The sequence below is a fragment of the Cyanistes caeruleus genome, chromosome Z, assembly GCF_971803275.1.
Source record: "Cyanistes caeruleus chromosome Z, bCyaCae1.hap1.1, whole genome shotgun sequence".
NCBI lineage: Eukaryota > Metazoa > Chordata > Aves > Passeriformes > Paridae > Cyanistes > Cyanistes caeruleus.
In genome coordinates, this window is record NC_141732.1 from 37,239,155 (window position 1) to 37,247,423 (window position 8,269).

At 42.0% G+C, this 8,269-nt stretch overlaps 1 long non-coding RNA gene across 2 annotated transcripts in view; it reads right to left on the reverse strand.

Moving 5' to 3' along the window:
* LOC147648363 (uncharacterized) overlaps positions 1-5,745 on the reverse strand; it is a 35,985-nt gene extending 30,240 nt beyond the window's left edge. Inside the window, exons 1-3 of one of the 2 annotated variants that reach the window (XR_015280221.1) lie at positions 5,164-5,734; positions 4,020-4,316; positions 3,464-3,551 (exon numbers count right to left, since the gene is read on the reverse strand). This is a non-coding gene — a long non-coding RNA (uncharacterized LOC147648363). Of the gene's footprint in view, positions 1-3,463; positions 3,552-4,019; positions 4,317-5,163 lie in introns of both variants that reach the window. The other variant, XR_015280220.1, reaches the window with a different exon arrangement.
* Between the last annotated feature and the right edge of the window lie 2,524 nt (positions 5,746-8,269).

An 8,269-nucleotide genomic window follows, 5' to 3' on the forward strand; every position in this document is an offset into this window, starting at 1 on the left:
TGAACACTCACAGTGCCTAGCTGTATACAATCAGAAATGAAGCCCAGATGCACCCAGCCCTCTGATCGCCCAGGACCAGCTGGAATGCCAGCGTTTTTCTTCTGCCAAATTTCTATACCCTTAATGCAACACATCACAGGAGAGAGGACACGAGGGAGACAAGAAAGTGTCTCTCGAGGGACTGCCCTGGCTGTCCTGGGCAGGTATGCCCAGTAGGGACTCAAGAGATACAAAACGCCTGTGTCACTAACAGTTCTGGGATCCATGACACATGGCAGCAGCCAAAAAGCTTTAGAGCCATGACACTTGGTGCAGCTGCAGTGGGGCTTGTGCCAGCCCCAAGAGACACTGGGAAAGCACATAGCCACACCCTAACACAGCAGCTGCAGGTGGGAGAGACAGATCTTAAAGGTCATCCAGTCTAAACTCCCCTGCCATTGTTAAGGGACACCTTCCACTAGACCAGGTTGCTCAAAGCCACTTCCAGCCTGTCTTTGAACACTGCCAGGGATGGGGCATGCACAGCTTCTCTGGCAGCCATTTATCTGGTGCTTCACCAACCTGACAGTAAAGAATTTCTTCTACTATCTAATTTAAACCTACTCTCTTTCTCTCTTTCTGTTTCAAGCCATTCACCCTTTCCTATCACTTCATGGTCTTGTAAAATGTCCCTCTTAGTCTTATTGTAGGCTCCCTTCTGGTCCTGGAAGGCTGCTATAATATCACCCTACCCAGGCCTTCTCCAGCTGAACAATCCCAGCTCTCTCAGCCTTTCCTCATTGGAAAGGCACTCCATCCATCTGATCATCTTTGTGGCCTACTCTGGATTTACTCCAAAAAGTCCACACACCTCCTTTTTGTGCTGGGGCCCACAGAGCACTCCATAGTAATCCAGGTGAAGTGCCAGAAGAGTGGAGAAGGGGGCAAGAATCACCTGCCTTGACCTGTCACACTTCTTTTTACAGTGCTGAAGGGTGTAATGTTAGTGATGGTGACTCCTGCTTGCTTATATAATAATCTCCTTGTCATCTTTGTATTAGTTGCTAACATACATTCAGTTCCTCTTCTGTCCATCACCGTTTTTCTTCACGATGGAGATTAGATTAAATTCAGTTAGCATTCATGCTACTTAAGTTCTGCAACATTTTTGCACATGCCTTAGGAGCCTGGGCTCTCTTTGCTGTACTGGACCTTCTCTGCTTGTGTGACAGTGCACAGAGACCATACCCCTCACCCAAGCACAGCAGTATAGCGCTGCCTACATACACTCCCACCCCTCTTATGGCAGTGTAGCCTATCTGTTCTGGTATCCCGGGTGCTCTGCCTAGACAGCTGCTGCTTAGGCAGCATCAGGAAGGCTTGTCTGCCCATTCCCAGTTCAGCTTATTTGGATGAATTGGCTTATTGATGCAGGTTCTGCCACAGTACAGAAGTGTTTGGGAAAGTTTGGCTCCATCCTGGATTTTGCTTATGAGCTTTAATAATTTTCCCATCTATACCTCAGAAGTCTGTTTTTAAGAATCATTTTGAGAATCAATTTAAGAATCGGTTTGCAAGGTCAGAGCACAAGGTGTCTCAGTGCACGTACAACACTAGATACAGAAGCAAGGAAGAACCCAGAAGATGTGAGAACACGTCAGCTCAGCTGCTAAGAACAAAGCACTGACTTCTCCCACGCAGACATCAGCTGCTTCAGGTTACACGAAGCTGTGCAGACAGAATTTAACCAGCATCTACTGCAGGTCACAACAGCTAATGTGCCACCACCCACAGAAATGTCCACACTCACACCTTGCAGAGCTACTGCTGATTAGAAGCAGCATGTTTATTACTTAGAGAAATTTAGACCATGTTCAATTTACTTCTGCAGATATGAGAACTTTAAAATGCATTGCATAGCCCAGAAATTGTCATTTTAACACTCTTCATATTTGGGGGGATAGAAACTGGAAGGATCCTTTTCCATAGAGACAGCGGATTTCTGACAGTGGAACAGATCTTTCAAATCCAGAATTGAAGAGGACCACACCATAGCTAAGGAACACTTGATTCATAAAAAGCCTCCCCTTTTGTATTTAGTTGGTTTTGTAAAAAGAGAGAGACAGCCATGTGAGTCAACAGCTCAGTAAAACTGAACTGCTCCCCCTCCTGCCCAAAAGTCCTGGAGTATACAACCTATATTTTCATTTACTTGCCAAAGAACTACCACAGTTTCTCAGGAATCAAAAGTATGTAAATACAAGCCCTTCGGACAAAACAGAACTGTTTGTCTTGGAAGTGTCCACTGAAAGGACACAGTAAAAAATGAAGAGGAAATAAAGTAGAAAAACATACTAGCTCTAAGAAAAATGATGTTAAGATTGCTCTGGGCATCCAAATCCCTGTGGTTGTGTGCTGTGTAGCTATATATCACATCAACTACAACTTCAGTAGCTACTGGGACAGGCTGTGTTCAGGTACGTTGAATGTCACACAGAACACAGTGCTCTCAAAGGCATTGGATACCCAGCAAGCTTGAGTTCAGACTGATTGCAGGATGCTGAGGTCCTTGCAAAATCAAAAACAACTTGCAGAGTCTATATCTATTTAAATTAGGTTATGGTATTCTCACAAGAACAGACACTTTAAAAAACTCAATATTCCATTGCCATCTAGTTCTCTAAACCAAATAAATGTTTGATGATGTGTTGGCCATGTCTGCCCATTAAATGTCTCAGCTTTCTGTTTTTACACATAAATACCAAGTCTCTTTCAAAAAAATAAGTAAATAGCCTCCTCTCTCAAATTTCCTGTCTGTTTTAAAGTAATTCCCAGTTTTAATAAGAACAATCATGTAACTTCTCAGAAGTCATGAACTAGGAGTGCACAGATCAAGATTTCTTGAATTCCTTAATGTCTCATTTTGTATGCAACTAACTGGCAGTGAAAAGACATTGAAAACTTTAATGTAGTTTCATGCTTAGATGTGTATCTACTGTGTAGAAATACACATCTAAACAGACACCAGAAAACGGTGCCCTATGTGTTCGGATTTTGTTATTATTAGTTGTGTATATATAGTCTGAAATTCCTTTCTGAAAGCCAGTGTATTGGAAACTGGGCTTTCACAAAGTGATTCTGACCTGCCTATAATCTGCTGAAAGTCTGAGGGAAGACGGCAGGGAAGAACAATCCTTGTAATCCAGAATTCTGAAAATAGTTCAAAAGGATCAAGCACTTGCCATCTAAGGTAACCCTTTATCACAGTGATATTTCAGTTCCTGGCTCTTTCAGCTGAATACCCTAACTTCATCTTCCAGTCAGCAGAGATGCAGAGCTAAAGCAACAACACACCATCACTGCAGACTGCTCTGTTGGCTAGCTGTTGTCAGAGGCACCCTGGCATTACAGCCAGGTGCCATGCAGTTGCACCCAGACCACTACCCTGCCAGTATGACAAGCATGAAAGAGGGGTTTTGCTCACCAAACTCCCTTGTGCTTCCTTCTGGCCCATTTCTTGCTGGTGTCCTTGCACTTTGAGGACTTGGACTACTGGCCACCTCCAGCTTGCCCTGCAAAAGCAAATAAAACTGTCATTAGCAGCCTGAAGAGCCACCTCCCTGAAAAGCTGCTTCGATTACAAAATCAAACACAACCTAGAGCTTAAGAGAATCGGGGGTTAACTTGTTCAAGGCATCAACAGCTAGCAGATAAAGAGGAGCCAGGAGGCCAAATGCATGCAAAATCCTGCTGGGTCAGCACTACATAGTTTGAGATGTAACCAGTAAAAATTTTTTTGCGTTGCAGCTAGATGGATGGATTCACATCCATGCCCTGTTCCAGGTGTACCACCAAATTGGCTGCACCGAGTGGATCAAGCATACATAAAACCTGCTAATTCTGTATTTGTGGCTCAGGCCTTCAGACAGTATAATAAAATGTGATTAGTGGCATTTTCACTAGAAACAAATCTGAATGCCTCACCAGAGAACATCCTCAGAGACAGACAAGAAGCTTTAAGGTCAGATATCTACAAATACCTTAAGATGTTGGGTGCTTTGGTTTCTGAAAACATTGTGCTATAGTTTGTGTGCTTTCAGCATCAGAAATCTTCAGATGCCATGGGCATTAAGATGGCTGGATAATCAGTGAACTCTGTCTGACGCTGCCAGTACTTAAAGACAATTGTATGCTTTGGCAAATTTGATGCTGCTCTGTAGCCAGTGTCAGTGACGTAGCTTAGGGATTAATACAACAGTCAAGGCTTCTTATCTTCTTCACCCACCAGTGTGACAGGACAGCGTGCACTCAGAACAAGTTTGAGGCTCCATGAACACCTGTGGGAAGATTTATGGTGAGCATTTATTGTTGTAAGCTGTAAGCAGTCCCAAAGCGGGGGCAGTAAAGAATCTACATGAGTGAGACAACCAGCCTGTCATGGTTTTAAAACAGTAACTGAAAAAAAATTGCTTATTTCTTGCTGTGAGATATGGATTAGAGCAAGAGCAAAACAGGCTTAAAACTTAAAAAGGAATAAAGAAAGTTTATTAACAAACTACAAGAATAAGAACACCTGAATAAACTTTCAGAAAACCCTTTTTATCCCCTACTACCCACCATTCCCTTGTTCACATGACAACAGAGACAAAAACTTTGGAACTTCGGTGTTTAAAACAGTCCCAGTTCTTGCTAGAGTATTTTCATCAGTCTTTGTAGAGAAACAGAAGTCTCTTTCTGCTAATCTGTGGAGTTTCTTACAAGAAAAACTATTTTTATTATAGCTTTCTATTTTTCTGATGCTAGCTGCCCGGAAATCTCGTCATCAGAATTCACTCCTCCCATTTCACATCACTCTGAGGTGTGTATGGGCCATGAGTCTAGGGATGTCATTTTAAGGATGAGTTATTTAAAAATAAAAGTCTTCTTCATCTGTCTTTGTGAGCTCCACTGGAAAACAGTTTTCTGATTGCCCCCCAAGGCTTCAAATTTTCGCTTCACTCTGTTCCAGCACTTCACTGTATCACAATTACTCTACTTTTTACTCAAAATATACACTTTGAACACTCTATTCCTCCCTATATACTCTGTCATGAATTAAAGGAGTTTTTTCAAGACCTTATTGTCCATCTCCATAGCTTTAACAGAAAAATATTTCAACTTATAAAGCATCTCCTTATTCTCTACCTTTTCTGAAGCTTCTTTTCTTTACTGTCTCTGATAGTTTATAAAGTCTCTTTACATGTTGATCTTTTTCTCTCTCTGGATAAAAGGATTAATCTGCAAGTCTCATCTAGGTAATGAAAAGGTTAAAATCTTGTCCAGGCTTTGTAGATGGTTCTGTGATCTCTGCCGGAGCAGGAGCTGGAGTTGTCTGTGATGGAAGATTCTTCATGGCTTCTCTGGAGAGTGTAGTCACTGTCTCAGCCTGCCGCAGGTCAAGAGGGTTTTTTCCTTTCTTTACTCGGCAGTCTCTGGTGAATTCAGTCACAGCAAAAAAACTGCAGCCGAGCCAGGGACTGGCCTGGCCCAGCCAGAGCCCAGGGCAAGCCCCCGCAGGCCCCATCTCCCGGCCAGGAGCCGCTGGGCCCAGCCCAGCCCCTGCCCTGGGCAGGGAACGAGAGGCCTGGAGCTCTGTTACCTTTCACAGCCAGGAAACAAAGAGAACAAGAGTGCTCTGACTTTACATCTTAAGGAGGTGTTCACAGGTTAACTTAATTTTTTTTAATGGTCAAAACTGCTGTCAATTCTTAGAAATGACTGATAATTGGTCAGGAAAGACTCCCATCAGCCACCAGAAGCTTCAATTTCCTTAGCTCCCAAAACCACCTTAAAGGTAAAGCCACGCCATGACACAGCCTTACACATGTGCAAAAAAATAGCCCAAATTCGGTGTCCCAGACAATTTTTCTGAAGATCTAAAATCAAAACGTGAGTTTTCTTACAATGTATCTGTGAGCAGGACAGTAACCCCAGTGCCATCCAGTGGTCACTGAATGCCAGAAAAGAGGAAAACTGCAGAAAGCCCATCCATTAGCTCCAATTTCCCAGCTTCCTAATGATACATTGGAAAGGCAGTCTGCCTGTGACAGAGCTAAACAGAGCTGCCAGTTCCTAATGCCAGCATATTTCTAATTTTCACGACAGTTGTTAGGACTTGATAATAGTGTTTGGGACCTGACTTAATGGGTGAGAATAAGCTGTCGATTGTGGCTTCTCAGGGCTATAGAAGAGGGTGCCCAAGCATGAGTAATTTGCTTGAATCTAGAAAATCAAGCACTATTCAGATTTCTGGCCAGTCTTAGACAAATATTCACCTTGCATGCTCAGGGCTCTTTCCATCTGCTGAGAAACTGAACTGCAGTCATCTCAGAGCTTCACCAGCCATTTTGGCTGTTTCCTGAATAAAACTGTGAGGAAAGTAAGACAAATAGCCTTTTCAGTTGCAAATTAGGCATTTTGTAAAGTAAAATTTATGAAAGTAATCAGACAAAGAAAATTGTTCAGGAAGAGTGTTTGCCTTTCAACTGCACTTTCTAAGTGGTCACCTAGAGACTGCTTGTTCTCAGGAGAATCACAGCATGGCAAGCCACTTCATCTGCTCCACAACACAAGGGAGCAATGCAAGTAAATTCCTGTCCCCTTATCTTAGGATGGGCTGCTCAGAGAGTTAACTCAAAAAAAAAATTGTGACAAGAGCTCAACAGCAGGTTTCACCCAACATCCCATACTAGGATATCCATCTCAGCACTTCAAGCAGTTATGACAGAAACAGAAGTGAGCTCATAACCTCTTACATCATGCATTTCTGAAAAGACTATTAAAGCTGCAAGTAGACTACGTTGTAGCATATTTGGATATTACATACCTATATATGGCTTATTGACTCTACTGATCAAGAAAATCACATTATTAAAGCTTATTTCTTAAAGAATGCGCTTTAGTTGGACTTGAAGTTATGGCATTTCAAATTATATGTACATATATAGTAGTTCTTCTGGTTGCAAATCCACCATCTCGTGATCTTAGGAAATACAAAAAATCAAAAAAAACTACTTGCTAAAAAATAATAGCAAAGCAAGATTAAATATAATTCTACCCACAGTTCTGTCTAATTTGGCCCAACAGGTTATGTTAATACATGTATTAGACAACAATCAAAGAGGAAGGACAAAATTTTTGCCTCCAACTTCATGCCACAGCACTTACTTAACCAAATGAGTAAAAGAGGCAATGCTCACTGGGTAACTTAAACTTACAGCTCTGTAGTCCTGTAACTGATAGTCAGATGAACTGATGAAACAGCCTTGTTTACCTGCAGACTGATTTGGATTTCACTGGCGTCCAACAGCTGAAGAAAAGCATTTTGCTATTTAGTTTCAGACGATTCTGCAACCTAAGCTGTTATTTCTCTCAGTAACACCACTTGACATCAGACTTCATGAAGAACGAAAAATAAGTTTTCTGGGTGTGAATAGAACTAAAAAAACACAGTAGTAGCCAAGAAGGAGGCAAAAAGGGTCTTTTTTATTTTTTTTATTTTTTAATTAGAAACATCAACATCAGGTTGTTTTTTTATCTTCAAAGACATAGAAACAGATAAAATGTGATAACATTGCACTGTGAAGACTGAATTCCTCTCTGCACATGTGGCAGACACAAAAACTATTACACTCCCATCAGTTATTGGTCACTTGATACTACTTGTGTATATGTCAAATGAATCTCCAGCAAGGAAGACATGCCTGTTGCTATTAACATTGCTAATGAGAACCAACAGGCTTTGCCCCCTGATTTGTTGCTTAATGACTCTTCTCCCAGAATACTCCTTACCCATCCTTCTCTGATAGTAAAATAATTCAAAAGCCCCATTTTCTGTAATCTCATAAGATCATCCAAATAGCAGCCTACAAGCAAAATGCAGACATTCCTCTGAGGCGTTCTCCTTCCAGGCTAAAGACTGCTGCACACTTCCCTTATATTCATGCTTTATCTTTGGTGATATAAATGCTGATGCTCAGAAGTTGCCCCAAACCTGTTTTAGAGTTTTAGGCAGAGGCATGGAAATTCTTGCAGGTTCCTCCTGCCTGTCAGTTCTTTAGTACTTCAGTGACTCATGTCTTAGTGCTGCTCTGCCAGGCAGTGATAAGACCAGGTTGCTCAGCACTCTGCTTTACTTATTTTATCTGCCTACATCTCTGTGGCCTCTTGAGACCCATGTGTGCAGACCGTACTTGGCCTGTATCTCAGCTTATGTCTCAGACGCCTTTTTTTCAGAGGACATATTTCTACC